Source organism: Calidris pugnax, unplaced genomic scaffold (genome assembly GCF_001431845.1).
Source record: "Calidris pugnax isolate Ruff unplaced genomic scaffold, ASM143184v1 scaffold172, whole genome shotgun sequence".
Taxonomy (NCBI): Eukaryota; Metazoa; Chordata; class Aves; order Charadriiformes; family Scolopacidae; genus Calidris; species Calidris pugnax.
The window spans coordinates 1,066,142-1,089,546 of NW_015090897.1; the positions used below are offsets into that span (position 1 = coordinate 1,066,142).

The 23,405-nt window shown below is 40.5% G+C and overlaps 1 long non-coding RNA gene across 12 annotated transcripts in view; it reads left to right on the forward strand.

Annotated features, from left to right (window-relative positions):
• Window positions 1-23,405, forward strand: part of LOC106891699 — an 89,425-nt gene that overhangs the window by 23,160 nt on the left and 42,860 nt on the right. For all 12 annotated transcript variants that reach the window (XR_001412749.1, XR_001412759.1, XR_001412754.1 and 9 more), the window contains exon 2: window positions 20,175-20,311. This is a non-coding gene — a long non-coding RNA (uncharacterized LOC106891699). The remainder of the gene's footprint in view (window positions 1-20,174; window positions 20,312-23,405) is intronic.

The window sequence follows — 23,405 nt, forward strand, 5'->3', positions numbered from 1 at the left end:
TCATTCAGATGAGTCCTTTGTTTTCCTGTATGAACATATCTGAAGAATAGATTCTATTTCAAAGAAATACTGAAATTTTCGTGGTATAGATTGCACACCCACATTCAAAATGTTTAAGGGGTTAGGCCCCAATTAAGATGGCCTAAATTCTGTATAATTTGGCCTGTGGCCAGCCAATGGGAAATACTCTGGTTGTATGTGGGGTTAAGTTGTTGTAATTTGGACATTAATCCTATTAACAGAACCAGTGAAATGAATGGATGGACTGAAACATTTAGCTGTAGTTTATTTTTGCAAGAAAGAATAGTAGAGTTTCTCCTATCTCCATATACCTTGTAAATATTTAACAAAAGATATTTGTTTCAGCTCAAAGGAGTAATGATAAAATCACTTTGAAATTGTTAGAGCAATGTTGAGCATTAATCTGCTATAGCCTTTAAATCACTGTTCTTATGTATTTAATCTTCTTTTCCTTTAATTAGAAATAGTTGTAAAGTGATAGATTCATTTGACGTTAGACTCAGCAACACATTACTTAGATGAAATCACACTCGAGAGTGCTGTGGGCTTGGCCTGAGCAGCTTAGCTGATAAGGCCCTGGTTTGTCATCTACAAGACAACAGTTCAAGACTTCTCTGATTTCTTAAGTCAAATTAATTTAGTTATGTCAGCTATGCTGCCGTACGATGATAATCCAAGCCCCTGGGATGCCAGGCATACTTTTACCTTCTTTGGCGAGACTGAAACTGTGTCAGAAACTCTGGGGGCAGCAAGAATTCGTTTCAGGTGTTGTAAGGAGACCAGAACATTTGAATTGCATAAATTATAAAATAAATGACAATATATATTGGCTCCCCCGATTCCACTGGTCTGGGATTTTTTTTCCCCTCTAAGACTCACTAAGACCAAGAGTGAAACACTTCCAGCCCACTTGAACTCTGGTTGGAATTAGGATCTATCTATTAAGTTTACTTAACAAAAAACCACCCAAGGAACAAATAATAAACCCCTCTGTGTGAGGTTCTAGTGTGTGGAACTGTCACAACTCAGCAGAAGGATCCAGTTGTGCATTTCTCAGATCATCCAACCTCTTCTAAACCATCCCTTGGAGGAGACGTGGTCTCCCCTGCAGAACCCTCTCTCCTCGGGTGCCCGTTTCCTCCCATGGATTTCCCTGGTGACAGTAAATCTTTCCAGGAGAGATATGAGGATAACGGAGCCCAAACGCTTGCAGAGAAAACACAAACATTCTTCTGCAAAAGTGACTCACTTGGGGAGAGATAAAGGGGCTGGAATTTTCCTAAGGAAACGTCTTATTAACTTATGTTTTCTGTCTGTATCTCTGTCAGAAAAAAGCTGTCGTTCCCGCTACTTCCTCAATAACTTCCATTTCAGACAAAAACTTTGCAGAGGGAGCAAGGTCCCAGAGATGTAAAACGCCTCCCAGTTTTGTTAAAGTGTTTTGCTGGGTAGGGAAACAGAGTCTTTTAACGGTCTCACTGATAAAAGCAATTCTCAGCATGAGAATATCAGAACATCCACTCGTGCAGGAATTGTTGTGAAGAATCAGACTACAACAAGTGCACATAAATTGTGCATAGATCGCCACCCTGAAGTAGCCACAGTGTTTAGTAACAGAAGTCAGTGTAAACTGAGACTCAAATAACTCTGATTCTGGAATAAACTCTCCAAATTTACATAGCATTGCATGAGATCTGGAAATGTTGTTACCATTCAGGAATATTAATGAAATAATGAAGCTGAGATAACATCCCTCTCTATTTTAATGCCAGGGGAAGCTATTTAAGCCTGAAGCAAAAGATTAAGATATTAGGGGCAGAAAGAGGAGTGCAAATAAAACTTTGAAAGTGGAGTTGACTGGAGTGACTCTATCAGTGTAGTCTAGTCCAGGCTTGAAAAGTCACTGATCTCCTGAAAATCTGCCACTGTCGTGTTATTTCCAAGAGGCCTTGATCCCTGGGAAGATGTATAATTGAAATTCTTATTCCCTATAAAAAAAAAAAAAAATGTGCTTAATATTAGTCTTCTCATGCAACTTCTACATTGACATCTCAGTTACCCGATTGACTCAGCTGGTAGCGTTGTTTGGGTTTTTTGCAATAGCCCCAGTGATGATCAAATTTCTCAGGAATGATTGTCCATAATCCATCGGAGCTTGTAAAACTTTTACATTTATCATAGAGCAAATAATCTGGTAAGAAGCCAAGCCTTCATTTTCCACCAAAGAATACTAAAAAGAATCCAATTCCTGGAATCTGATGCAAATGTGTTTTCCGTGAACTGCGCTGTATCCATGCACAGTTCAGAAGACGACATCAGAGAAGTTATTTAATGAGTAAAATATTGTTGTTTCTCCCCCTCCCTCCACTAGAATTCCACATATCAAGTTTTCCAAGACACATATGCTCTTTTTAATGACTTGAAATACTTTCCTAATGATTAAATTCTGCTTAGCTGTAGTAGGCTCTTCTAGACCTTCTGGAAGCCAATATAATGTATGCAACCGATGATAGGCTGTAAACATCCTTTTTAGGCCACTAAAAGCAATGCTTGGAAAACCAAATTGTCCGTACAAATTGTGTTTAACACCTTGTGTGATAATCAGTCCTAAAATTATATATTATGGCTCAATAAAGACATTTGGTGCTGAATTAGGGCTGTCCATGATGTCCATCTACTTGAAATTGCAATGTCTAAATTATTCAGCTGTATTTCTGCAATGATTCTGGGTCATGTGGAGTACTTTTTTTTACCCCTTGAAAATCAGTAGACTGCTTGACATTTAAAAGGCACTTCAGGGTTTGTGACACGGGCATCAGTTGTTCTATATGATGTGAATGTAGTGCTTGGTAGTGGTTTCTGTTTCCTCTACTTTTTCACATTTCTGTAACTTTCACGTTCAAAGTACAAGGTCATTTTTTATTGTCCAGCAGTAGACTACTGTTTGGTACTTCACATCTCAATAGCTTCGGGTGGTAAATACTGTGTACATACACAGATGATGGGATAAAAGGCCAAGCTGGCTGGAGGAATCAGGAGGACCTTTCAGGCATGTCAGACTAGTCAGGCATGCTGCAGGGACTGCATGTTGGATCTGGAGCCTGAGCAACCAAACTTGCCTGGGTTCCTGGCTGTTCCTCTGAGTTCAGATCTCCAGGCCTGGAGTGTGCCCTTCACCAGCTCTTCCTTCTAGTAATTCCTTTATCTACCCAGGAATCCTGCAGTCAATCCCATTAGGGCATTCTAGTAGAGTGGAGCATTCTCTCATGTTAGGATCTCCCTCTATTTTTCCTGCATGGCCAAGTTTCTAGTCTTTTCTGCTGTCTTGACTCTGGATCCCTGCTTTTAAACTTACTCTTAAAATTCTTCCTGTTTCCCATGAATTTTTCCTGCTCTGTACTCTGGGTTCTAGCTTTTTGCTCGTGCTTCCAAATGCACTTTTTCATTACTTCCCCTTCACCCCACATCTGCTGTTGTTCTGGTCCCTGCTGTTTATGGAGTTTTTGCTTCTTCCCACAGGCTGCTCTGGAAAGCCCTTTTTTTTAGTAGACTCTCAGCCATTATCTGCTCATGCATAAGATTAATTTGCTGCCTTTGAGGTATGCAGGCAGTAGAAAGGAGCAGTAATAGCATTAAACAGTCTGGAGAGCCTGGCTGTTCCCTGAGCAAGGTTTTTCTTGTGTTTTAAATTGCACGAAAATCAAAGCATTTGTGTCTATGGGTTCCTGGAACATGTTGACACTTAACAGCTGAAGCACTCCTGAGTTGTTGTCAACTTATACAACTGGACCTAGTGTTGGATTTTGCTTTACCGTGCCATTCAGAAGCTAATGGCATGATATGAAAAAAAAACCCAAATAAACATAAAATTGAAGTGCCCATAGCATAAATTTTATGTTGCATAATTCTCTCATATGACCGAAATATATCTTTTTTTCAGTCTTGTCCTGAGAACCATTCAAGTTCGCACTTTATGAACCATTCTGTTTTGGAGTTTGATAGTCACTTACTGGTATTTCAATTTTTTTTTGTTTAAATTTGGTACTATGCATATTAAGGTTAAAAAAAAAAAAGAAAAAACCCACCCAACCAAACAAAAACCAACCCACAAGTGAAAAACTGGACCTAGTGGTTTGCTTGCAGTACCACTACTGTATCAGTTTGGAATATCTTGGCGTTGGGCTGTAGTTTTCCCACATTTCAGAAGACACCATGAATGAAGAGCTCTGCACGGATCAGTTCATCCTCTACTTCATTATGGTACTGTAGAAATCCAGCTGACACCTGGAATCTCAAAGAAAAATAGAGTAGATCCATCTGAAAAATATTCAGAGGGAGGTGACAGGATGGGCTCAGAGCAAGAAGAGACTTTCTTAGAAAGAAAAAAAAATATTTTGGGAAAGGAACAGAATGGGGGAGGCAAAACATGAAAGAGACCCATAAAATTGTAACTAGCATGGAGAAGTCATTTGGTATTTCTTTGAATATTGGAGCTCAGGGACATCAAAGCAAACAGAAGGAGAAAAGGTTCTTCATGCGGTTGGGTAGTTCAGCTGTGGAACTCTTTGCCAAAGGATGTTGCAAAGGCTAAAAAAAGTCCATGGTTTGTGGAGAGGTTTGATGTGTTGGTGGAGGAACAAACTGGTGTGACTACACATGCAGAAATGACTTCTGGTTCAGGAAACCCCTTAACTAAAAAATAAGCAGATTTTGAAGCTATCTTCATTTTCCTAATCTTTTTTAAGTGGGCCATAGGTGGTGTACTCAGTATTATTTTCCTTTACTTTGTCACTTCACAGAATTGTCTGGCAGGTGATTTTTGGTTCTTCTAACAACCATATATCTACCCACCAATTTCATAAAAAATGTATTGTGTTGAAAATATTGTAATATGGAGGCTGAAGGCAAGCAAAAAAGGGAAGGAGAATGCAGCAGCTTGTGTGGACTTTACTATTATGCAGGAATTGAGAGAATTATTATGCTTACTTGAGCACATTGAGAGAATCAAAAGATCTTGGTTCCCGCTGACTGTCCGTTCTTGGTCGTCACGTTTCAACAGCTTGGTTGAAATTCTGTACTTTATAGGCTCATTTGAATGACAGGAATACTACATCCTTTGCCAAGTTTATACATTTGAGAACTTTTTGAACAGAGGCAAAACTGTGACCATGTCCCAGCAACGCAGAAGGCTGGTTTGTGAGTAAAAGCCCAAGCTGGGGAATCTACAGATGCAGCTGCTGGGAGGGTGTTTCCTGTTCTAGCTCTCAAGACAGATTTGGCAAGACGCATTAGCAGGAGTCTGGTCAGGAAAGCAGACTTTTTCCTGTGGGCTTCCAATCTCTGGAAGCTCTTGAAGAACTTGGTCGCTCAGAAAAATTAGCCCTAGAACTTAGCCTGCACCTATTATCTATTTTGCTTTGTGTTTTATTTTGTTTTAATGAGTACTGTTTGATAATGTGGTCTAGTAGTAAAGTTGGATTTCTTTTAAAGCAAGTTTAATTTTCCTTCTATCTTTTACGTTTTACCTACTCTTGGTTTAGTCGCAGAAAAGTAATTTTTCTGTATGCTCTTTCTTGAAAGTTTTTTTAAATTGAAATAAAACTCAAAAGGGAACTACTGAAAAAAAAAAAAGGAACAAAACTTAATACAGAAAGGTGCACTGGGATGGAGAGAGATACCTTTACTAACAAATTTAATGCTTTTATAGGTAACAAACCCAACTGGACTTATTTTTCCTCTACTATAAGATATGTACGTGTAGACTTTTAACTGCTTAGGCATTCTTCTTAATTTAGTTTTTAATAGCAAGCTAACACAGAACAGGAAATCAAAGGAGTTCAAGAGCTGTAAATACGAGTTAGAAGCTTTTTTTCTTGTAATATTCATCCTTGGGGAAAAAAAAAAAGAAAAAGAAAAAGAAAGGCTAAATATGTTCTTTCCTCTTTCTTTTGTCTTTTGAATTTGGGCCAATGTGGGTGTGGAATTTTGGTGCCAGCTCCAAAGTTTTAGTTCACTGTAGACCCGTTACTAATCTGCCATGTGTAATTTGGCACAATCCCTGGCTGGGTCTGTCTGCAGATAAGGAACGCGAAGCCAGCAGAAATTTCATCCAAGAGATGGCAAAAAGCATGTGGAGTTGTCTCCGGTGCTCCCTATTTAATTCTCAGAACGACATGGAAGAGAAAGTTGCAGTGAGAAGGCCAGGCAGGCCCTCACGGAGTGAACAAAGTCTCCAAGTGCCTGCAAGTTCTGGGAGGTGAAGGTCACAGGAGCAATATCGGGCCACTCCGAGTCTATGTCATAAACCGTCGATAAAGAGCTCTTGTGCGAGGCAGGCCTCGTGTTTTCTCTGCCTGTGTTTGTTTTTCACCGGCACCCCATCAATTCACAGTGCAGGGTTAATAAAAAAACCCACACGAGCCTCAAGGTGTTTCCTTTAAACGTCCTTGGAGGTTGAGTAGATGGACAAGACCATGCAGCTGCCCCGGTGCCCAGACCCTTACTGGTCTGTGCTCCTCAGCGCAGTGTGTTTTCACCCATACTGCCTATATCTGGCATGATTAAACTGTAGGGCTGCGTTTTTAATGAAGTTTATCTGAACAAAAATTTTGTGCGTAACATAAATCCCAGGAATCTGTCATGAGGGGAAGACCTTGAATCATCTTGGCCACACCACCGGCAGATCTAATCCTTCTTATCACCGCCCGACGAAGACTAACCCCCAATTCTGGTTAAAGGGAAGACAAAGCTCTTCTGTCTGATCTTCCTGGCCCTCGATTCATTTTTATTCAACTTTTTAAAAGGATATCTGTGACCTTCACTCTCGTTTTGTCTTCCTAAACATCTCCTGGCTGTCTTCAGATTCCATGACATTTTACAACATTGCATTTGGGCTGAAAATTCATATTAATAACAAGGTTGAAAGAAGCAAACTCTAATACCTTGGAATCGCGGCAGCCATTCATCAAGTTTAATTGCCATCAGGTCAACTTAAAAGATAGCAAATTTACCTATGCTGCATTACACAGTAAAGGAGTATTATATGGAAAATACCAGAAAGAGACAATTACTTTAGCAGGTGCACACTGGTTTGAGCTAATTTCTAAGCTAAAGAGCCAAGTTCTCATGTTTTGTTTTGGGGTTTTTTAACAACATTCTGAAAAAAAACCACAAGGTTTTCCATAGCTTTTATGACATTATAAAGGTGAAAATCCCAAGCAAAAAAAAAAAAAAAATTAAAAATATTCTTTTGCAAGTCAGTCAGTTTTACCAAGGATTTTCGTGACCATCAGAAAGTTTTGTATGTAAATGACAGAAAGCCAGGCTGATGCTGTTCAAACGTGGCTTTTTTGTACATGTCACTATGTCAAGATACAGATAGAACAACTGAAATGATTTGGTCAGTTGTCTGTCTGCTCCACAGGGCTCCATGATGTTTTATCTCCAATTCTAGTCATTTAAAAGGTCAAATGATTTTTTTTTAAAAAGAAAAAACAGCTAAAGCAGTGTGTCAGGAAGTGAGATAAGGAAAACCCTTTTATGTTTGAAAATATTGCCTTATCTTAAAGTTCACTTTTCATTTAAAAATAAAGGTCAGCTCTGAAAAGAACAAACAATATTGTATTATGGAAAGGAAGCAAATACAATTGGTGCACTTTTTTTCCAATGGAAGAATACAAGTATTTTTGTTTTCTACAATTGTGAGTCCATCACCTTTCATAACAACTGTGGTTTTATATCTGTCTACTCCCAAGGAACAGGCGATGGGACAAGAGGAGAAGGCCTCAAGTTGCACCAGGGGAGGTTTAGGATGGATATTTGGAAAAATTTCTTCACCCAAAGGGCTGTCAAGCCTTGGAAGAGGCTGCCCAGGGCAGTAGTGGAGTTGGCATCCCTGGAGGGGTTTAAAAACTGGGCAGACGTGGTGCTGAGGGACATAGGTTAGCGGTGGCCTTGTCAGTGTGAGGTTGATGGTTGGACTTGATGATCTTAAAGGTCTTTTCCAACCTAAATAATTCTATATTTCATATTTCTTTCAGTACTAAAGTACTGAATGGTCAAATAGATAATGCAGTATATCTGTCAGATGAGCAGTGTCTACAGAGTTCTTGGTCATCTATATACGGATAATATGGTAAAAAAGATTGATGAAGGTGTCTCGGCGTTGAGATCTTTGAAAAATTGTGTAGTAAAATCAAGAGTGTCTTACAATGTCTGCTTAGGAGCTACTGAAAAGGTATAAACATAGCCAAAAGCACATAGAATTGTGCAATTCCTGTTTGCACATTTGTATTGTTTCCAGATTGTTTTCTTCTAATGACTTTTCACCTCTGGTAGAAATCATTGTATTATTATTCATTCCAATGAAGCCAATTATGGTTCTCTATTATGGTTCCAGCTGAATTGCTTCCATTCAACAAAAAATATTCTGCAAATATTTTCTAGCATATCACAATAAGCAATTCTGGCAATTAGAAACTTTTTTGTGTGAAATTCCCATATACTTTTGAGAAATATCTCTTCTTGCAGACAAAATCTTCTTTATTTACAGGAAAAGAAAAATCACAGAAACAATGCTGGACTTATTTTAAAAGCTTTTGAATGATTGACTATGATGCAATCGTGTCAGATGTTACCAACACAGAATCGTAAACAACTAATAAGTGAAAAGAATTATTTTGAGTCATTCCGTTGACTTGAAAAGAATTTTCTATTAACCTTGATAGCAAATTCCATCACCTCTTTTTGTTTCCTCTGGAGGGACATTTTTAGATGAAGAAATAGGCCGTACCTATTTAATGAATTATCCATTGCAAAATTATTCCCTTAATTCCAGTCATTGTATCAAACCTTTATTATTGCCTGGGAAAAGTCACATACAATCTGTCAAGTACTCTAAGATGTTTACCATGTGAAAGAGGAAGGATTCATTTTGTTTTGTGGTGGAAAAGCAAAAGGAAACGTTTTTGCAGCAAACAACATCCAATCTTCCGAATTGGCCAAGTGAAAGTTATGATCCATCAAAAACTTACCTGCTTCTCTGTTTAGATTAGTGTTTTAGAGTAGAAAAATGAAGGATTTTCTTGAGGTCCCCCAAATCACAAAGTCTTACAAAAGAGAATGAAAAAGTGACTTTTTAACCATTTATATTGGTAGCAATGTCATGTTTCTCCTATTGAAATACAAGGACAAGTTAAAGCCTTACTTCTATACAGAGTTTCTGGTTTTTGCATTAGACATGTTTCATAAGATGCATAGCTCAGAGCTTCCTTTTTTATTCAAAATAAGGGGTGATTTTCCATCTACTTCAAATTGGACAGAACATGTCCGCAAGGTTTTAAATGAGGGACTAGGCAAATGATTTGGCTGAAATAAAACCGACCTGAAGCTTTGTGCAAAACTGAAACAGAACTATGTAGCTTGCAAAAATATGATTTAAAATAACCTACAAGTTCAATAGGTTGCTGTTGGGAGGTAAAAAAAAAAAATAATATTTTTGTCCTATTTGTACCAAAGCTTGCAAAAGAGTCTGCTCTACAAGGCCTACAACCTTATTTTGGGGGTGCCTGAGCTGCTTCATGTAAGCATCCAGAATGCATTTTAGATGCTTATTTAATTGACCCTCTAAACCTTTTGAGGTTTGCCCATCTCCAGTTTAAAAATCCTCTCTGGAGGGAATTTCTGCAGCTGTAAAGTCTCCAAAAGCACAACACCTGGCAAAACAACATCTGCCTGACAATGACGGGAGGAGCCTCTGTAAAGGCTGACATATGTGCACATACAATTGGTCTTACCTTATAGCAACAAAGCGTTTTACAGATTAGTGGACACTGGGGAGTCCCGATTCCTGACAGAAAAAAAATATGATGGCTTTTACGCTTTATATTACTGTGAGGTTGTATCCACAGATGGTGCAGGTACAATGTGTGCTCTGATGCAGCTGGCAGGTAAGGGAGGGAGTTCATTCCCATAACTGCCGCCTCCTGCTTCACAGCATTGGCTGAGATGGAGTTGTTGGAATTCAAGACCAGCATTTTGGTGGGATGTGGCTCTGGCTGGAAGCCTGTGAGCTCTGGTACTGATGCAGAAGGCTTCTGTTGATGCTTCCAGATGATGAAATACCATCCCCTGTCTCTTATGGCATCTCTTTGGTGAGGTTCGTGGGCACAATCTGTCCTGGTTCAGTCAGTTAGGAGACAATGAGCCGATTAATGGGGTTGCTTGGAGATGAATCAGCCAGAGAGCTCATGGAACCATCATAGAATCACAGAATGGTTTGGGTTGGAAGGGACCTTGAAGACCATCCTGTCCCACCCCCTGCCCTGGGCAGGGACACCTCCCACCAGAGCAGGTTGCTCCAAGCCCCCTCCAACCTGGCCTTGAACCCCTCCAGGGATGGGGCAGCCACTGATTCTCTGGACATCACCTTGTGCCAAATGGCCATGCTTTGAAGATAGGGGGAGTGAATTTTACATTGACACATTCCTGAAAACTCACAAAGGCGCTTTAATTCTGGACGAAAAAGGTCTGATCACAGCCTGTTTCCTTTTGTTGATCTTTGCTTTAAGGTTATAACAAAAATTCCAGGAAGTATTTGTACTTGGCCAAATTCTGAGAGCAGGACATGGTCCAGCTGACCACTAGTGGGACTGAAGGAAATGTCCCGCCTCCTAAGAGACAGGTTTTCTTCTCTTTTTTTTTCCCCAAGCAATGTATTCATCTAGATACCCAACCTCTATCCTCCTCTTCTCAGCCTGCCTGGGAGTTTTATACATGTGGGAGAAAGGGAGTGAGCTTTGCTAAGTGGTAGAAGACCCATACTGCTTTTAGGAGGACAGGGCTGAACTTTTATTAAGGTGGCTTCAGAGGAATTCTGGAAGAAAAGCTGTCAAGAGGAGTTGCTGAAATCTCCTAATAGGCCTAATCTAAACGGCAGGATGTCCATACATGTTTTTACCGTAACCTTCTTTCCCTGCTCTTCTTTTGGCATCTGCAACTCCTGGAAATGAACTCATGGGTGGTTGTACCACAGTGTGGGATTAACAGGGAATTATAACTACTGCGATGGTTCCAAAAGCACAGTTTTATGGCCTAGTGATAAGGAAAAAATGAGTCAGAAATGCAAGTTTGCACAGTTTGCAGTGGGAGGAACAGCAGGTCCTGCTGGGAGGACATAATCAAAATCATTCCCCACTTTCCAGGTTGGTCTTTTTTATGTTGTCTTCAACCAGTTTTACTTGGGGGGTGAAACTGTTCTTGTCCAAAAGTCTGCAGTGCACAGTCTGTAACATCTGAGCTGCGTCCTCCAAACCGTTTCCATGAAACCTTGTGTTGTGGCACAAACCTCCAGAGATTTCCGAAAGTGTGGTTGGGTGGTTTGGTGGGATGTAGGGTGAGATGCAACTCCAGCCTGGCTGTTGGACAACACCACCAGCAGAGCTGAGGGTCATCAAGGGGTAGAGCTGTCTTTTTAGCAAAGTTCTCCCAACGCTGTGCTCTGCGCTCCCTCTCTGCTTTTCTGCGTTCACTGCTACGTCTTTTTTAGATGCTGAAAATTCTGAAATCAGTTTTCTTTTCCTGGAAATCATTGTAAGTACTGAGGAGATGCAGGCTAGACTCCACATCTGGCATCCTGTAGCCTCTTGGGACTGGACCTTAAAGACCAAGGCCAAATCTTTTAATGAGAACTTGGGCGGTGTATTGTGGCGACACAACTGGCTTGTTGGGAGGTTTGTGTAACACCTACCAAACTGTATTTCCATCAGGTTACAACATATACACGCTTCACTAACGTACCTTCTATTCCATCTAACTGTACTTGATTTAACCCTTTCTCTGCTGGCCAGTGTTCTGGTTTTTTCTTTTTCTTTTTTTTTTTTTTTTTTCTTACTGTGTAAAATGTTTTATTTCAGTAGTAGAACGAATGATGTTTCTGCAAATCATTAGATTTTTATCAATGCTGGAAATAACTGAATAGTTTCAGATTAATATCCCAGTGTCAAAGACTGAGAGTAAATTTGTCACAAGCACAGGGGAAGGATCTAGGCAGAAGTAAAACTTCTCTGTTTCAGCAGAAAACTCAAAATCTGACTGAATAGCCAGACAAAATATTGGTCCCTTCTTTCATGAATGATGATGAGTTAAATTGACTGACAATATAGCTTCTGAGGAAGGCTAATAATTGTTAAATCATCAGATTAAGTCAGAAAATGGCAAAGGTACCAGTGAAACTCAGGGGAAAAGTAAGGGCAATGAACCGAGATTGATCATGTAATTCACAGGTTTTATCCTGACTTTGTTCAACCCAGAGAAAGAAAAAGTAGAGGATGGGAACTTCAGGTGTGGACTAGAAACTCTCCCCTGGGAGTGTGGGACAGGGTGGCTTAAACAGGGCAAAAATCATCCAGAAGTTGGACAGAACAGTTACACACTGCAAAAGGTCACTGGAGACCTCGGTGACAGGTGATTGTCCAGCCGGACATCCCTCATTCCTCTGGGCACCAAGAAGCTGCTGGTTTTTTTCCAAGCTTGGAAGAAGCCAGATGACTGTATGCTGGGACTGCTCCATGAGACTGGAGAAGGAGAAATCTGAATTGGTTGGACAGGATGCTTAATGTCAATTAAGCATATAGAAATGTGTTTGTTATGCTCAACTGTTCATTTAAATTTAAATATCGAACACCAGTACAACATTTTAAAGAACGGGTACTAGCAAATCTAGCCTCCAGAATGTTTTAGTTAAAGTTATTTTAAATAGTACTTACCCAAGTTTATATTTTAAAATGTTTCCTGTGCGTTGACTGCAAGATGTTTTCCAGAGCTTTCTTTACAGTAATGTGGAGGTCTAATCCTGCATTTTACTTTTTGAAATACTTGAAATAAGAACAGAACCCCAGGCTCTGCTTCAGCAAGGAGTTAAGGTGAGGGCTTAAAAAGAAAAAGGGCTGGAATAGCTGTGCATAATATTGCCTCATTACCCCTCCACCACTTCGGTCATGCCGCAGACATTTCTGGATGCTGTGGAACCATATTCCAGCTGTTCTCAGATCTTTCCCATTTCTGGAAGCCTGCCCCTCCTGCAGCTCCAAACACAAAAGTCCACCCACCAGAAATCCAGCCTTCCTCATAGAGGTCAGTCCCAGACTGACCAGAGATTCCACCAGAATGTCTCTGTTATTTTTTTTTTTGCCCCCATCTAAGGACCTTTGGAATTACAAAGTCAGGCATGGATTCATTAGCTCCAAGTAAGACCCCAGCACTTTAGCGAATGAGACCAGACGGAATTGTCTGTGAAGGTCCTTCCCAAAGTTACTGAGGTCTTCAGCCTCGGTATAGCCCAGCTGCAAATCAAAAGGATGTCAAAACATGCAATAAATCACATTTTAACTAGTCACAAAAAAAAACCCCAAAGAATTGAATGAAGTTGTTTCCTGGTCTGTCTATAATTTAGGCAACTTGCTTGATGACAACCAACAGCCCTGTCACTTTTGGATGTCACCAGCCATCACTTGCTTCGGCATTACTTCAGGTTTGAAGTCCCATTTTCCCTTTCCTTGCTCTTTCTTTTTTTTGGTTTAAAAACACTTCCTACCATGGTGTCTAAATACTTGGGAAAGCAGTCTCAAAACATCCAAAACTTATGTGGAATATCCCAGATCCTCTTTAAAAAGAAAAAGGACTAAGCTTTCGGAGTCCTCTTGAGAATCTGTCTATCTGCAAATATCTGATTCCTGGAGCCTCTAACCTCAAATCTACTCCACAGAACTCCATTGGATTCTTATTTCCAGTAACTGTTAGCAATCTTATATCCCACTTCATTTTTAGAACATTGCACGCTAAGTTTACCTTTACGTGGCTCGTGAGAACACATACTATATTGTTTACATAGGTTTGTGTAGTAAGCTTGTGTGTGCACCCACATTTTTTTTTTAAACAAAATTAAGCTGCTAAAATCAAACTATATTCACATAATAAGTTACTCTAGTCTAGTATTGTTGTTTTTTTTTTTTTTTTTTTGCTGAAGGAATTTGGATTTGCCACAGGATTTTTTTTGCAGGTTTGCTACGAGAGCACTGTGTTTAACTGATGGGGGTAAATTAGCTAAAAGAATGGCAGGATATTGGACACATTAATGTGCACTGGTTACACACAAGGTTTTAGACTTGTCCACCCAAGAAACAGGGAGCCGTTCAGCCTCCATATCTCATTTCTGGACCAGAGTCTTTCAAAAGAAGTTCTGTACTTTCTTGTGCTCTACACTTTTCTTATGGTGCAAGACGTTTTGATTCTTGTTCACGTAAGTTGCTTTTCTGATCCTGTTCAAAAAGGTGACTGTTCTCCACCTGGTAAGAAAATCTTTCAAAGTCTGTTAAGTTGATCAGTAGATGCTATTGGGATCAAATACAGGGGTATTCACAAGAATTTAAAGGAAATTATTATCATTGTTATCATTGTTACATAGTAATAAAAACTATGGAGTCCTCATTATAAAAGACCCAGGGAATCACTTATTTCTCCAGTATCATGATGCTAAAAACCAGACTCAATGTAGCATATTAGGATGTGTCATTCTCAGCCCTGAAGCAAAAAGACAAGAGTAGAACCCAGAGGTGACATTGATAAGGGGATTATTTTGCTATGCGATTGGCAGTGATATTCCTTTTTGCAAGATGACATTTTACCCAGGAGTTCATGAGGATTTTTTCTTCCCTTAAGAGACTTTTTGGCAATGTAGAACATCCTGTGTAGTCAGGGCTAAAATAACAAGAGCTCAGGGTGAGCTGCAGCTATCTGGCTGCAGATCTTTAGCCTACCTCTGAAAAACAGCACAGATTGAAAAAAACCCAACACCTTTTCTTCTAGATATTTTATGCTATAGCAGTTTTTCTAGGCTGATCTTTAAGAGGAAAGTATTACAAAACTAGAGATACCCAGCATGGCGAGCTGCTTACAAAATAATCAATAGCTTTGTGTAGAAAGAAGAAAGCAAAGTCTAGGATAAGGAATAATGTTCCTGGAAGGATTAGCAAAATCATCATGATATTCAGAGATTTCATTTAGCTATTTTTTTTTGCCAAAATTAATCTTTGTCCGAAGAACTTTACAAATGGTAGCGGGGTGAGTAACAGAGAAGCGGATAGAGACGACATGTGAGGGACTGTGGTTGCTTGCAGAAAAATTTTCTGTGCTTTGATTTAAGTTTTGTTTGCTGTGGCAGTGTTTTTCTTCATTTCCATGACAATAGCAAAGAAAATAGCATCTAAAAATTTGTTTAAAAGTTTTGCGTTATTGTTTCTTGGCCTGGAGTAAATAGGCACAGTCAGAGAGTGATGGTTATTTTCCGTGTGGATAACCCAGGATCAGAAAAAGTGTGGGAATACTGACCTATTGATCATTCTTTTCAAAGAAATGAATTTTTCTGTGCAACTCCTGATTTATTTTCATGTCTCAACAGTTTGCATGTAACTGCTACAATGAAATGAGTACAAGGTGGTGGGAAAAAAGGCATTTGACAGTTTCTCAATGATATATATTTAGAGAAGGATGATGAACACATCAGCCTGAACGGGCGTGGGGGAAGCTGTGTGTCCATGGACTGAGTCATAGAATCATAGAATTGTCTCGGCTGGAAGGGACTTTTCAAATCATTGAGTCCAACCATCAACCCATACAAAAGTGTGCACTGAATCAAACAGCCCTAACAGGGAACCAGGTTCGTTAACAGCTCTGGGAAACCAGTGCCTAATTTAAAGCAAAATAAATGGAAGTGTGATATATAATAGTGAGCTGTGTTAAGAGATCTTCCCCCTCATACTCTCCTTTACTTTTTTCTCACCTTTTTCCAGGGATTTGGTAGCTTGTAGTCCAGCCCATGTATTACAGTTAAAGTCCTCAGCTTTCGGTGTAAGAGAACCTCTGGATTTGTCTCCCAGGTTGGCCCTTAGAAAAAGGCAGCTCCTGCAAGGTCATAAAATCCTTAGGATGAGGGGCTTTAAAAGGATTGCCAGAATTATGGTTGGGGCAGTCAAAAGAAAGAATCTACTCTAAGCCCCTTCTTGGGGTTGGGGGGAAAACTGCCACCCTGCCAGACCTTCTGATGGCATTGGGTGGACTCTCTCGAAGGAAGATGACCTAGGCTGCAGAATTGCGTATTGTTTTCATCAGCAATCAGCCCTTGATGAGTATTTTTCCGAAATCCAGCTCTTAGGTAACAGAAAATGGTAGAACGTATTTAATTTTTGGAAGCATTCCATATTTACTTGCAATAACTGCCCTGGGAGACTCATTAATGCTTTAAAGCTTCCTATTAAATGGAAACCTCACAGTATTTTCTTTTTAATAAAATAAACTGAGAGGTGAAAATATTTTCTGTTTGTTTTTTAATTATGAATGCCTGTCTGAAAAAATTACTCTTAATTTGTTGGATTATTTTAGTTTTATGTCCTTTCACAGGCATGTAAATGAATAATGAAAAAAAGTGTAATAAAAGCAAACAATAATTATTCATATTGACCTGAGGCATTGAACGGAATAGAAAAGAGCCTAAAGAAACAGATTTCCTATAGCACTACTTTCTTAAGTATACTGAGGTAATTAGCTTTAAGAGGAGATAATTTCAGTTCACTGAGGTTGCTCTTTTAAGTCCTTCTGGGAAATTTGGATTTTCCATTGATAGTAGTTTTAACATGTCACGCTGGAGCCAGGGTGAATTAAAGTGAAGAGCTACACAGTCTAAACAAACAGTACTTCCCATTATCAGAAGCCTGACAACATAACAGCATAAACTGTGGTCACATGCCCACAAGTAATGCAGGAACAATTAAAAAAAAAAATTAACAAAACCTCACTGCAATCCATAAACAATATCTGATGGCTTTTACTGAGCTAACATTTCAAGCTGTCTTATTTTCCAGTTCAATGTGTTGCTTTCCTACCGGTCTTAAGAAAATAAACAATCTTCTATTCTTCCTTCTGATAAAATGGTGACGCATTCTCTAGCAGTTCCTCATGAAAATAGCTAACTAAATCCTCAAAAGCATCCATAAGTAACAGAAAAACTGCAGTTTTTATCCCATTTTGGTGGTTAGTTAGGATATTTACAATATATATTTTTTGTGGGTAGGCATCTTTTAGTAATGTATTTTAAATATTGAAATTAATATTTAATCTACGATTTACATGCCCATGTTACCATGTTACTTTTTGTACCCAAAGACACATTGTCCATTCTAGATTTTTCCTACTACTACTTTGGATGTGCCTCATAATAATTAATGTATCAATTCTCTTTTCTCATTCTGAGAGTGGGTCCAACAATTTTGCTAAACCTTGCCTGTGTTTCCTCTGCTCATCTCCTCCAAAATCATCATTTTGTTTCCTCGCATGCTGTGCTCTGACTAAAAAGGACTTAAAGGGTCTGATTACTGTGTGATGTGAAGATCTCCCGCTGTTTGGCATGGTTATTCCCGTCACAGAGTGTCCTCATTGTGTGTAATTGTAGATGGAGAACTGAAGCACAAAGTGATTAAGGGCTCTGACTCATGTTCAGCAAACGTAGAATCACAGAATGGTTTGTGTTGGAAGGAACCTTAAAGATCATCCAGTTCCAACCCCCTTGCTCTGGGTAGGGAATGCCCCTGTACTGTTTGGAACCCCCCAAACATCTGATGCTGGTTTAGGTGTCACCTCCCTCACTCTCTGCAGGTGTGTGATACTACCCTTCTGTGAGACGCCTGTGCTCCCTTAGGAGGCTCACGTTGGACCTCTTTTACTTCAGTGGTAACTTCAGACCATCTCTGGAAGGTAGACAGGAAAGCTTGGGTGCAGACATCCGTGGCAGCACATCCCAGCTCGTGCCCCTGCAGGCTCGGTTGGCCATTTGGCCATCACACCATGATGAGCAAGAGGATGAGGCCATCTCAGCAAATAGGCAGTGAAGAGCCAGAGGACAGCATGTGTTTCAGCATCCAAACAAATACTATAGCTACTGACCTGTAGCCTCTGTCCCTGGAATCCCTGAGAGTGGAGCCAATAGGACGAGGGGGAAGGGTTTGACACTGAAAGAGGTGAGATTGAGATTGAGATGAGCTGTGGGGAAGAACTTGTTTGGTGTGAGGGTGGTGAGAGCCTGGCCCAGGTTGCCCAGAGAAGCTGTGGCTGCCCCATCCCTGGAGGGGATCAAGGCCAGGTTGGAGGGGGCTTGGAGCAACCTGGGCTGGTGGGAGGTGTCCCTGCCCAGGGCAGGGGGTGGCACTGGGGGGGCTTTAAGGTCCCTTCCAACCTGAACCATTCTATGATTCTAAGTGTATGTTGCTGCAGGTCTTTTCTCATTTAAGTTGTGTTCTTCACTTGTGCCTCTGACTAAGTGGAAGTTAAATGCTGAATTTGATGACGATGCCCCTTGTACATTGTCCTGTTCTTTGTAGCCATAGACAAGAGGCACTTGATAAAGACAGTGACTCCAGGAGATCCTTAACTGGAGTTTAAGCAGAAGGAGAAGTTTTTCCCTCCCCTGGTAGTGTTTAAAGATGACTCTGTAGCACACAGAGGGAGCATATGCTTCTCGCCATGAAGCCGTCCACCCTGACGCCGCAGATAAGAAAGGCTGTGAGATCTCTTCACGTATCACCTTGTCCTCTCCCAGCCTCAGTGTTGAGATAGATTGTTTTCCTAGATGCTGTTTGTTGATCACACGTGCGTGGCCAGCTGCGAAAGAAGTGACTCTGGAAAGTGTCTTGAGAATTTAGGCCAAAGGCTGCAGAAACATCACTAGGAACTACATGGGGAAAGAGAAATCACACAATATTATTTTCAATTTGGATACTGTTCTCAGAACTGTCTGACCTGGTACAGAGCCTGATAGTGTTGGTTCCCTGGATTCTTCAAAGTACCAGCACTGCAGAGGCAGAATTTAGAGTGTTTTATTAATCTATTTTTAATCATTATTTTTCATTTATAAATCTTAAGGATATATTTCAGTGTTTTTTCTGATTTGGATTCCTCCTTTTATTTTTCACATTGTATCAGTCAACAGCCTACACCTGCAAGAAATTATTATTTATGTCTTCTAATGAAAAATAATGTTTGGAAAGGAAAAATGAGAGCTGGAGACCTCAGATTATGCCTAAATAAACAGTAGTTTCATGGTTTTTTGCCTTACTATAAAAAACATTGTAAGCAGCATTAAGTTAGAAGGTGGTTGTATATTGTTATGGTGCCATCGTGGCAGCCATTTTTAAAAATAATAACATTTTTTAAATTTTAAAAGCCTAAGGAAATTAGATACCCATCCCATTTTAGAATGACCTGAGTACTAGGAGCAAACATTTTACCCGGACTTCTACAATGAAGACCAGATGCCTTTCTAAATACTGTGCTGTAATTCAACCATATTTTTATTGGACAGAGTACAGGAATTACAGGGTGAAATTCCATGGTTTCTGTTATGTAAGAACTGGGACTACGTGATGGTGCGATCCCTTATGTCACTAAAATCACTGAATCACTGAAGATCTCATCCCGTCTTATTTACTCAAATTTCACTTCCTTGGTTCTTGTGGTATCGTAATCCCACTCCATCTCCAGCCGCTGAAGTAAGTTCTGGGGAAAACTTTGTTGGCAAGATGTAGATTTTTTTAATGTAATGAACAGGAAAAACCCCAAAACCTTGGAAAAACCTTCCTGTGGCATTTCCACTGTGCTTTATATGCTTATTTCACTTCAGGAGCAAGCTGAAGGGAACGCATATCTGTGGTTTTGCATTCACTTTAATGCTGTTATCACCAGGCAATAAATCAAGGAATTTCTGCTGGGTTCCTATCCTAAGCATCAGCTTTATCAGCAAAATCGAGATACTGATAAAAAGAAATAGAACCTATTTCTAAAACGGGACTTTCACGAATTTGCAAATGAGAGTGCCTATTGAAAAACAGTTCCAAAATCCTCAGCTTCGCTTCTGAGGGGCTTCACAAATTTTCTTTAGCGCTTGGAATATCTCTCTTTTCCATTGGTCAGCATTCTGAAAGCGTGTTATTTATTGAGTCCAAATGGTGTCCAAACTTTTGAAGAACTCTAATGCCATTAAAATCTCTGCACTTTTAACCCACATTCAATTATAAAATGAGTTTTAAATGGCTTTTCTTTTTTTTTTTTAGGCAGGACTGTTCAAAAGGAAGAAAATTGGAGACCTGTGCCGTCTGATATAAGACTCAAGAACCAAAAAAACCCCACCACCCTACCAAAACCGGACCAGTAGTGACCCGTGTCAGTGGGAAATGGAACAAAACAATAGGTACAGTGTGACCTCTCGGCGCTTTTTCCTTGGGGTGTGTTGGAGCCATTGGAAATCTCGGGTACCCTCTGCTGGCCACGCAACCCATCTGTAGCCCCGGAGCAGGGCTGCCAGCCCCGGGGATGCTGAGAGCCCAGCCAGCAGCTTGGAGCAAGAGCTGCCTTCACTTACATCCTGTTAAAACAGCAAAAAAAAAAAAAACCCCAAACAAACCCAAAAAGAATATATAAGGAAGTGGTAGTGGGGAAAAAATGTCAGGCTACTAGGGGAGTATTATAAAAAAGAGCATTGCTAATTAATCTATGTGATGTTACAGCTTTTAAAGGATTTTTAAATACTAAGTCTCCTTCCAGGGGTCTTTTTCGGAGTGTGTTGTGCAGCGCTATGAACCCCCTGCTCCTGCCGTCTCTTATGGATGGTGTGGGGACTCACCGCTGCTCAACGGGAGGCGTGTGGTGTGTTTTCATGCTTTTACATGAAAAAAATAATGCAGATACGTTATTTCTTTGAAGTGGAGCGCTGCCTCCTGTTGCAGAGGTGCCCGAGCTCACTTTTAAGCAGAAATCAGTGGAGTAAAACTTTGTTTTATCCCTTCGAAAATAATGTGTATTCGGTGCCTCGCAGTTCACGGGGTTAAAGAGGTAAACGGTTGGGTGTATACCGTAGCCCCCCCGCTAAAAAGAGGACAATAATGATGAGCCGGCCACTTTTGCAGAGGTGGAGAGTAACTAGTTAGAATAGTTAATCTTTTGAGACACGTCCCTGGCATTAAGTGGATTCTTTCTCGGCCGGGGGAAGGCGCAGCAGCTGGATTCCGTCACCCCTGACTGGGGCGGGCTTGTTAGTGTAGGATGACCTCTGGAGCACTAACACAGATAATACTGGCACCTCTCCCCGCTCTAATCAACTACCAGTCTGAGCAATTCTGCAGGAGATGGGGGCATTAAGGCCATATTATTCCAAACAAAATTCAGTGATGGTAGCCGAGTATTGTGACAGCGAAAGACAGATTCTGCCTTTCCCACCAAAGGTTTTTTCAACGCTGAATTTGGGGAATGGGCTGTAAAAACAACACAGCTCCGTATTTTCTCCCTTTCCCAAAAGCCATGTTTTGCAAAACTTGAACTGTTTGTGTCAAGTATGTCTAAGCTAAAACTCTCACAGTTTTACTGCCGTATATAAAACTGTTCATTGCAAACATACACAGTTAATGTGCTCTCTCGACGTCTCCTTCCACACAGATTAGAGCTGGCAGGAAAACAAAGATTTCTGGGAATTTAACTGGAATGGGAAAGCCTCAGGTTCAAGTTACTTCTCGGTCCTGTCCTGTTCTCGAGCAGGGCATGGAACAGGGGTCTCCTAGATCCAAGCTGACTGCTCTAGGGGCTGGACCAGGTGCTGCTTTGGGGTTTCAAAATATTTTTGATCAAATATATATATACGCATACCATATTTTGACCATTTTCAAAGAAACTTTTTTAAAACTGGCCGCTTCTCATGATGCACAACAACTTTCACTGAAAATATTGCCTGTTGTGAAGTCTGAAGTCATGGCTAATATTGCTATTTGGACTCAGTGATCTGAAAGGTCCCTTCCAACCCAGGCAACTCCATGATTCTATGGAAAAAAGCAGTCAACAAAGTGTTGTGTGCAAAGTGCAAAGTAGAAGATGTTAATTTTATAAGCAAGAGCAATTCTGTTAATCCTTATCATTTATATGGGATTTATTAGAAAAGAAGCAATAGCCAAGCTGTCAACCAATTTTGGCTTGCAAATATAAAATGTGCATAGTTTAAAGTGCAAATGGAAATAAGGTAAACTTCAGAACCATCACAATTTTTGCAGCCTCCCCACTTTGCTGATTAGGTAGATGAGGTTTCAATCAGAGATCCCCTGGGGCACGTGGGTTGGTGACTATGAATCTCTTGCCCCTGTGGTCACTGTGACCCATCTCTTTACACCCATCATTGCCTCTGCTGGTTCTGTTTCTTCTCCCATGGACTCCCTCAGAGTGGTTTCTTCTGGCCCCTGTTCCCTCTGGCCCTGGCAAGGCATTTTCCAGATGGGACATTGTCAGCAGGGGGAGCGGCAACAGCATCGGAGACTCTCCCACAGGGGCCACGGGGTCTTCATGGGAGGAACAGGGACAGACTGGCCAAAGCTGGAAGAGAGAAATTTGGCCATTCAATATAGCAAAGACAGTTCCATGCTGGAAGCTGTTGACTCACATGGAAAAGATAGAGAACTCATTATATTCAAATGGAAAGGGAAAGACGTCAACCTATATACGTATTAGAGGTGCCATAAAAAAAAAGGCAGCATAGGAACTGCAGGATTGTGCTTGAGATCTTTCCCCAATTTATGTTTAAATTACCTTTTTTTAAGATATTATTTTTTTTTTTTGCATTCCTTGTTCAATGTTGCTCTAGAGAGTTAGTTCTTTGCTGGTGAATTTCAAGGCTATCAAATCATGTTGAGATTGACCAAATAAAAAATAAACCAATTTTGAATATGCTGGCATTGAAAGAAAATAACTCGGGTAGTCTGCAGTGTCTGGACATGCTGTGTCCTTGGCTTTTGTGAGTCATTGTTTTCTGGCAACCAGACAAGGCTCCCAGAGCTTTGGCATCGGCAATGCAGGTTGGGGGATGGTGGTTGGTTTGGTACCAGAAGATGTTGGCTGATGTAGGTAGATGTCTTCTTTGCTCATGTTTACATCCCACCCTAAGTGCTTCTTGTAGCACACCATCAGAACACACCACAATTGTTTTAATGCATTTTTTTTAATACATAGGGCAATGGAGCTGGTGAGGGGTCTGGAGCACAAGTCTTGTGAGGAACAGCTGAGGGAGTTGGGGGTGTTCAGCCTGGAGAAAAGGAGGCTGAGGGGAGACCTTCTCACTCTCTACAACTCCCTGAAAGGAGGATGTAGCCAGGAAAGGTCTGTCTCTTCTCCCAAGGAACAGGCAATGGGACAAGAGAAAATGGCCTCAAGTTGCACCGAGGAAGGTTTAGGATGGATAGTAGGAAGAATTTCTTTATGGAAAGGGTTGTCAAGCCTTGGAAGAGGCTGCCCAGGGCAGTGGTGGAGTC